Source organism: Diadema antillarum, unplaced genomic scaffold (genome assembly GCF_040938485.1).
Source record: "Diadema antillarum isolate AM-2024a unplaced genomic scaffold, OU_Dant_1.0 scf00000163, whole genome shotgun sequence".
In the NCBI taxonomy this organism is placed as follows: Eukaryota; Metazoa; Echinodermata; class Echinoidea; order Diadematoida; family Diadematidae; genus Diadema; species Diadema antillarum.
The window spans coordinates 1,862,548-1,872,271 of NW_027271052.1; the positions used below are offsets into that span (position 1 = coordinate 1,862,548).

At 36.3% G+C, this 9,724-nt stretch overlaps 1 protein-coding gene across 1 annotated transcript in view; it reads right to left on the bottom strand.

Annotated features, from left to right (window-relative positions):
• Nucleotides 1-9,409, bottom strand: part of LOC139722353 (heterogeneous nuclear ribonucleoprotein K-like) — a 146,659-nt gene extending 137,250 nt beyond the window's left edge. The window contains exon 1 of the mRNA XM_071633660.1: nt 8,996-9,409. The gene's annotated coding sequence lies outside the window, so the exon portion shown is untranslated. The remainder of the gene's footprint in view (nt 1-8,995) is intronic.
• Nucleotides 9,410-9,724: the final 315 nt, after the last annotated feature.

Genomic DNA, 9,724 nt, shown 5'->3' on the forward strand with positions numbered 1-9,724 from the left:
TTTTCTTGAGAGAGAGCATTCTTATTTAGAGAAAGCGTGGAAATAATCACTGACACGATCCCAAAAAAAAAATGGACTAAGACTGATGTGACTGATAATATTTGATATGAAATGCAAATGAGTGAGCTCAGGGTGGCATATCACATTTTTTCATTAATCATGCAAAAAAAAAAACTGACAAAATTCAATTTTTGTGAGAATTTGTAAGAAAAAGAAAAATGTTATTTCCTAACTGAATAACTTCAAAATAATGATCAGCCAGATATTAGGATTTGAGACTGCGTCACAACTGCGTTTGAGCCAACAAACTAGACATTTCAAGATTGTATATGTACAAACTATGGCAAGTTATGAGGCAATGACAACTACAATGTATTTGCAAAATTCTCAAAACTCTCAGTATTCGGACAGTATGTGAATGTTAATGGGGAATGTTGTTTTTTCTTCTTTTCAAGGATGACTGGAACTATCATTTCTCCCCCTCTCTCTCCTTCTCTCTCTCTCTCTTTCTCTCTGTCTTTCTCTATATCCATACAGCACACAGCTCTATAGATAAGCCAGAACATTCAAAAAGCTCACTCAGATGTAGAAATGGGCTTCTATATCTCATTTGGCAATAAAACTCAGATTCCTTTCCCCTATAATCAAAATGACATAGATCTTTTTTTTTTTCTGTTCATTTTGTAACATGCAGGCAATGGTTCGAATGCATCCAAGCATGGTAAAACTGATTGAATTTTGGAAGAGATATTGTGTACATGGTTCTCAAAGGATGGTCAGTCACAAACCAATCTCTGTAGATCTTCTGTACTTCAAAAAATTAAGACAACAAAAAACTTGTTGACAGACTCTTCGAGAATACTGAGAAATCTGATAGGATTTGTTTACAAGGCATACCGCTAAACACAATATATACTCGGCATGAAATTTTTGCGAATTGGTGCCGACGGCCTTTTTCGCAGCATGAAAATTTCGCGAATTGCCACCGGCATTCAATGCATATGTGACCTGCCAAAACAAAAGGATCCGAAAGTCGCTAACAGCTGAGCCAAGAAAATCGTGTTTGAAGTCAGATCATCAAAATTAGTCAAAACCATCAGATTTCTGTTTTTGACATAATTTTGTAGTCTGCTGTTTTTGACATAATTTTGTAGTCTGATATTTCGTCGATCTTCTGCTGAAATTTCAAAGATAAATGATCAGAGGAAAGGCAAGAAATTAACATTTTTCTGAGCCATGACTTTCTGACTTTCAACGGAACAGAAACGTATCTGAAGATTTGGATTTAGTGCCGCATAAAGACCCCGCCCCAAGCAACGAGGGAGTGATCTTATTGGTCAATGCGTGGCATCCTGGTTACTGATTGGTCATGCGTAGACCGCTGGCGCTAAGCTTAAATGAACATTGGGGAGGTTGCTAGGTGCATACCTTCTATTGCTAAGAGGTGAAAACTGTCTTACCTCCCCTTGATCACGATTGCATTGAAGGAAAACTTTGAAGGTGGTTTTCTCGAAACGCTGATTTCCTAGACCACTCAGCATGTTCTCATAAAACCATTGATATCCCCACAACTGAGTACTTTCATGAGTTGCAATATACATGAATTTACAGCAAAAGAATAAGGGAATAATGTCATGTCATTTTCAGAAAATTGACCTCCCCTGATTTTCGGATCCTTTTGTTGCAGAGGGTCACTTATAGTGTAGGTAAGAACTTTCGCATGCATTTTAATTTTGCGCATCTTGGCTCAATGCACACGAACATTCCTCGTTTTACAGTATTCACAACAGGTCACTCTTATCACATGCTGTGCCATAGAATAATATACAGTGAGTGTGTGTATTTCTTTTTATATTTAGACCATTATCAATTAAATGACATTGGTATGAAACTTGTCAAGATAGTACTGTTGTCATAAAAAACTAGAATTATCACTGAAGGTGATTAATACCCCCGCCCCTAGTGTTGCTTTATAGTATGTGATGTCATGAGGGCAATGACATTAATACCAAGTTTGTGCACTTGTCGAACTGGAAACAGAATAATTTTAGTTTAATGTACAATTACAGAGTTGACACTGAGTATAAAACTTACAGCAAATGGAAACATGCTTTCCCCCAGCATCACTACACTTGAAGACCATCATACACACCAAATTTGACCTTCATAGCTTGAATGGTTTATTTTGATACAAAAATGAGTGGTTACCATGGCAACACATTTTCCTTAAAGTAACACACTGCTGTCTTGCAAAACTACACTTCTAGATCATGATACTTACTAAATTTGACTGTAATTGCTTGAATGATGGAAAAGTTATTCGATCTGCAAGGTTTTGGTAAAATTGTGGTTACCATGGCAACGGTTTGTGTGACAAACACAAAAATCATGTGTTCCACATCTATACCTCAGGGCCATAATGCCTACCAAATTTGGTTTCAATTGCTTGAAAACTAAGGAAGAAGTTCACTCCACAGGATTAAAAAAAAAAAATGCATTGTCTCATACAAATACAAAGGACATTTTGCAAAACTACACTTAAAGAGCATCATACACACCAAATTTCACCTGCATAGATTAAATGGTTCAATTTGATACAAAAATGAGTGGTTACCATGGCAACACATTTTTCTTATATTAACACATTGGTGTCTTGCATAACTAAACCTCCTGATCATCATACATACTAAATTTGACCTTAATTGCTTGAATGATGTGAAAGTTATTCAATCCACAAGGTTTTGGTAAAATTATGGTTACCATGGCAACGCTTTGTCCGACAAACACAAAAATTATGTTTCCCCATCTATGCCTCAAGGCCATAAAGCCTACCAAATTTGATTTCAATTGCTTCAAAAGTGTGGAAGTTGTTCACTCCACAAGATTTCGAAGAAAACAAGCGGTTACTATGGCAACGCTTTGTCAAGTACAAACAAAAAGAGTGTCTTGCATAACTACACCTATAGATCATCATAGATACCAATTTTGAAATTGATTGCGTAAATACTATGGAAGTTATTCAATCCACAAGGTTTTGGTAAAATTATGGTTACCATGGCAACGCATTGTCCGACAAACACAAAAAACATGTCTTGCACATCTATACCTCAATATCATCATTTACCCAACATTTCATTAAAATTGCTTCAAAACTGTAGGAGTTCGCGACGCAAGATTTTGCAACAGACCGCCCGACCGACCGCCCACCCGCCCGACCAACATCACAGTGATTCCTATCATACAAATAATACACAGGTGAGAGTGTGTTAGTGGAGATGCAGCGCACTCGAGGGTATTTACAATTGAGTATATGAATATAAGAACGACCCAAGTCCATGGAATACCATTTCGAGTAAACTTTAAAAAACTTCATATCTTTTTTATTTGTTCAATAATATTCTATTTAACTGTGATGGGAAGGCAACATTGTATAATTATACAAATTAGAACATATATTATTATGACAATTAACATTTACATTAATTGTGGAGAGGCCATTTTTTGTGATGGACTTGGGTCGTTCTTTGATTCATATGGACTTGGGTCGTTCTTTGATTCATATACATGATACTCTGGTATAGAGACGAGAGAAGGACGAGAGAGGGTGCTATAATATGAATGTAAGAATGACCCAAGTCCTTCATTCTTACATTCATAGATGTAACTCAATTTTTTTCAGGCACTTCCGGGGGTAATTAGGATCTATCATTTATACACAAGATGAGTCCATGCATAAGCTACAATTTCCCATGTCAAACTGAATTTGGCCAAAAATTGGACTTGGGTCGTTCTTATATTCATGTCTTCAATTGTGAAACATGCACGAGGCGAAGGCGAGTGCATGTTGCACTACATTGTAAATACCCGAGAGTGAGCTGCATCTCCACTAATGTCACGAACTTAAACCTGTGTATCATTTGATTTACAAAATGGGTCGAAAACTAACAGCATTTTTCATGTACCTTTGTAGGTCAATACCAGTCAGCTATGTGTAGCACTCGCTCAAAAGTCAAGATGTCCGAAGATGTTCGTTCAAAACATTTACGCATGTCGCACTCGCAAATCCCGCACATGTACGTATGTACGCCACATGTTATGCACAAGAAAGGCTGGCTGGCAGCCCGAACTAGAAGTTGTTTACAGGATTGACAGCGCGTATAGTAGCGCGCGACGCACTTGTAACAACTGATTGAGTGTGCACTGCCAGTGTAAACATTGTGACGTCAGTGACTGAGCAGTTACGCTTTCTCTGCAATGTCCCATAGGATAACACGCTGTGCTGTTATGACTTTTCGTTGCACACTTTTTGCACGGCCGTGCATGTTAGTAAGAAAATCATGAGCGCACACGTGACTCATTTTAGCGCTTCCAATTGGCTACATTCTTGAACCCATTTTATACACCCCCTTCACACTACGTGTGGCAGGGGTATAACAAATGTAAACAATGTCGTATAACAAAAATGAGTGAGCTGCTACATGCATCTCAAATGAAAGTAGAAGACATGATTATAATGCAATACAATTGTTATACAAGGGTGATCACACACAGACTATGACGAACTGATTTTGGGGAGAAAAGAGGATTTACTATATATACAATGTATTAAAGTGCAGTCTACATGCAGCACATGATTCTTATGGGAGGAGTGTAGAAGGGAAGCTGCAGAAATGAGCGAAGGAAGCTTCTTTCCACAAGACATTTTCTCTGCCTGACCTGCCAAACACCTTTCTAAAAGTCAAAAACTTGAACTCAATAGCCACAGAAAGCTTGTAGCACTAGACTACGCACTCATTTCCTTTCATCTTCACATGCCGGGAATCAGCCATCTCCATATGACACAGCTACATACATCGTATGTATGCTCTAAAAAAGACAGTGTGGAGTGTCAGAGTAATCCCAATACATTACAGCTTAAAATATTAATGGAATATCCGAGCACATTTCAGGAAAATCAACCTCAAGTTCTAGCTGGAAGGAGAAGGTGTGAGAGTCGCTAGTTGATTGGATATTTGATTCACTAAATAAGACACCTTCACATTGGTATCCTCTGATTAATTTTTCAGAACCACAAAAGGCAGCTCTCTGGCAACACTTAAAACTCTACATTTTGCATTTCTAGTTTCGTGTTACTTATCTAATTACCCAAGACATTGATGCATTTTAAAGTGACTATCTGTACATCATGTCTTTATACTCTACAATTATGCATTGAATCTTTGAATATGAAGAAAGTGAAATGTAACTAAAGAAAGTGCTCAATACAAGTCATATCTTGCTATCACTATCACTTTACCACTAAAGTGTGTTATAAATAGACTGTATACCTAATCACTACTTACTACACACCGTGTAGGTGGGTAGATTTGAATACATTCAAATTGATACTAAGCCATTACTGTGGGTCCTTAATGCATGTGTTAAGTGTTCGACAAACGAAGACAAAATTGACACCTCATAAATCTGACAAACATAAGTCTAGCTGTTTAACTTCTTTTGAATCAATGCATTAATTTTGAATTGGATCAATGCATTCAGTGACTAGTATATTTTGGCAACCTACATGTACAAAATTGTATAGCTAGTGGATACTGACCACAAACTCAGGTATGACATGTTTCAGCTCAACATCCAACTGAAGACATTTGGGTTTAAATTGAATCAGTTATTCCCTTTTTTCACCAAATTCAACCCAGACATGTAAAATGAACTTTGATGTGTTTTTTCACCATCAGTCTTGCCCCACTGATGCAACCTGGCATAGTGACAAACTACTGCAGTGTATGTCATAGAAATGGATGCCAATTCTTGTCTGTGCTGTGGGGGAGACCTAAATGATGCCAATCCCTAGGGAGTGTGTATGCCATTACTCTTGCCCTGCTACAATGATTCATTAAAATTCAATCAAGCTAATTAGGTAAGGGTAATACATTATCACTGCATCTCCCTATTCATGAAAACTAATAGTGACTTTTCACCGCGCTCTCTTTGAAACAAAGTAAACATGCAAGGAATGACATTACCGATAGGCAGCCTCTACCAATTACCTTACTATGAGGAAGACTGCTCAATGGAAATTCACCACACACCAAACATAATACCCTGTAATACCTTAATACCTGTAAAACAAACCTTGCTCACTCACATACGTGTATATTTGGTAGAGTTACTCAGGTTACTTCAGTCTCATCTGTCTGAAATTATGGAGTTTTTGTGTCCAACTACAAACAAAAATTATGCAATATTCAATAAACACTGAATTAAATAATTTTTTACATAATTCTACGCGCTGATGGTATATACCTATATAATATCTTCACATTCATAAATTCTATGTTGTATATATAAATGATATATATTCTTTTAATTTATTATTTTTTGTCATATATGTCAGCTGAAGAACACTCCTGGAGCTGATGCACGAAAAAAAAGAAAAGAAAAAATGTGACTTAGTGGTAGTTAAAATTACTTAAACTTTAAGGCCTGTAATTGCACTTGACAGAGGTGGGTGCTGTAATTAGGGATACAATGCACAGCAGAGACTCTTAAAACAAAACAACAAAACACTTTTCAAGATCAAATGTACAATCTGTAAATAATTATAATAAAGAGTTACCTCATGTACCTAATGATGCTTAGCCCATCATTCTTTTCAGACAGGAGAGGTGGAATAGATCTTTATCAATTGAGAATCCATAAAAAATCTGAATTTAAAAAATATGACAAAGCCGTATTTCTGAAGAACCTATTTTTCTGTGATTTTTTTCTTCATTTCTTAATTCTCTTTATTGCATGGCATGTAACACATTAAGAATGACAGATAGGAAATGTTCACCAGTATGTTCTAAAATACCACTGACACACTACGGATGTCACTAGGATTTTTTTTAAAGGATATTTGTGAAAGTTCATGCATCACCTTCCGTTTCTGTATGATTTTTTTTTTTAATCTGTACATATATCTTGTGTATTGATTGTCTCATGAAGTTCAAGTTCTCATGACTTAAAACTTATCATTTATTTCTCATGAGCTAAGAATGGCATAGTATCACATTTTTCCATGTGATCACTCAACCGTACATAACTCTCATCACTCACATTTTTGTCTATATCTCCATAACTAAGCTTCATATTTCAATGAAACTTGGTAGGAACATAATTCATGTAATTTTCTACGCATCCATTTACAAAGTTTACGCATGTACATGTATAGTACCCGCGCATCAAAATTTCAAAATGCATCATTTTGCATGGATATAAGACCATTTTGAGCATTTTTTTTTGGCACTTTATTTGCACCCATACACACTATATGTAAAGCAAAAGTGAAAATTCTTGCATGGATTTGGTTTAGAACATCAAAGACAAATATATGTTCTCCAAATTTCAGGACTATCTGACTTGATATGACATCATACAGGCCTGTCAAAGTTGCAATATTCTGTGTGCATCAATGGTGATATACGGTGCAAATGTACAGACAAAAAATGCATATTTCTAATCTGTTTTAACTTATTAGAATGGACAATGCTCCCCAATTTTGCTTAACTACAATTCATGTTCTGGAAGCTAATGCATTGTAGACGTTTCATATTTGATGGGTCATTGAGGCTTTAAAAAAAAATCAAAATATATGACATTCCTGCATGAAATGAAGAATATGAAATTTCAAGATGATGTCAACAAATTGCAAATTCATTGGAACGTATCTCACTTTTCCCTAACCAACTTATATCCAATGTTCAGTATAGCTTATTACATTCTTTATTGAATCAGTGTAACACTTCCTCAATTTGATGACATTATTACTGTAAAAAATATGGATTGAAGTTAACCTTGCAAAATTTGACCATTTTATTTGTTGAATCTCTATAGCAGTCCATTAAAAAAAATCCAATCAACATGACTTTATGCATTGAGCAGTAGCTCACTTATCCTTCAAAAATGCTTTTAGGTGCAGCTGACACTTTGGGCTTTTGTGGTGTGCCCTTTGTTTTTTGATTGGATGTTAGGATTACATCTAAATTTGACTGAAATTGAAACTTAGGCTTTGAATTAGCATGATTTTGTGCAAAATACATCCTGTAAAGGTAGAACCTGTAGCTTATCATCCAGAAGATACCAGACTTGTATCCCTGTTCTTTGATGAACATCTCAAAACCTGCATGGCCAATTGCCTCATATCAGGAATTGAACAGACCACCTAATCCGTCACTCTTGACAAATTTGTAAGTCTACTTTGCTAAATTTTTTATTCAAAGAGTAATTTGCTGCTCCATGCTATCCATACCACATTATGCACTCTTTGGTGACAGTCTCATGGACGACATTTATAGCTGCTGAGAAATAGCACATAATAGAATTTGGTAACTTCACAACTCTATGCACAAATGTGCACTAAGCAAGGAGAGGTAGACTTTCTGCTTCATTTGCATGGGCTGTGTAATCATGATGTATGAACAATGTAGTTCTGACAGCTATGAGTTGGTTGTTTGCAGTGTTTATATATTCTAGGATGATATCATGATTTGACGGAATCCAACCATTCGATTTGAAAGATGCAGTGCTACAAATATGGACTAATGGTTTTGCTGCTACATTTTTGACTATAAAGGCATACATTATGATTATTCCAAATGGGATTTAACCTTTAAACTTTCCATACTTGTTCTAAAAATGTTGCATTTTGTCCTGTCCTCACCTTAAGTCAGTGTTACCAGGTATGAAATCAACTTTGTGTTACACTCACACTGGACCTGACATATTTCCTTTCATTAATTTCATAAAACTCTTCCTCAATAATTTTGTAACCTTCTAGCTTAACCTAAGAAGTATGTGAAAATGCTCATTGCGTGCATGCACACACACACACACACACACACACTGATAAGCATCACTGATAAGCATCACTGCTTTTGCGTAGGCTGCAATCTTGCCAAGTCATGAATATCTTTAGTTCACCACTAGAGGGCGTAGAACACTTCTCTGTACGTACCTGAGCTCGATATCAACTGATCACCAGAAACCTCACAAGACAGCGACACGTTGACCTAAAAGGTTAACAAATAAAACTGTCATTGAGGGAATAATCGTCCCTATATTTCCCGATTGCTCTAACAATGAACAACACTTGTACACATTCAGTAATTGCAAACCCATTTGGCGGTTGTATTCCACCTTCATATTATTCCTTGAAGCTTGATGAAAGCCCTCTAGTAAGACAGACTTTTATTTTGCTGCCTTGCAGAAAATATTCATGAACTGTCTTCTGACAGTGTCCAAAGTCAAGCTAGATTTACCAGTATAAAGCAGGCAACATGGCCATAGTAGTGCTAATACTATACCAAGACAGAACCACTGCTCCTGACATTAACGTTTTGCTTTGTATTTTGAGATCTACAAACCTTTCGTGTAATATTTTGCACAAACTGCAAGGACTACCATGGTAATATATTGTAACCTCTTGTTCCTTCTTGTACCTTAAAAATCAAAAAACAATGACTAACTAAAACATGAGTATGTCTCCTCTTCTCAGTGAAAGAGTAATCTACTACAATACTGTACTTTCTTGGCAGTATGTAACTGTCAATTCGATTCTCATACAACCTCATATCAACAACTTACAACACTTCTTTCCCCTATGGTATTTCTTTGCGATAAAAACAATTTCACGAGGCATAGCTTGAAGTTTGAAGAGTCTTAAAGACAATTCTAAAGGGTTCCT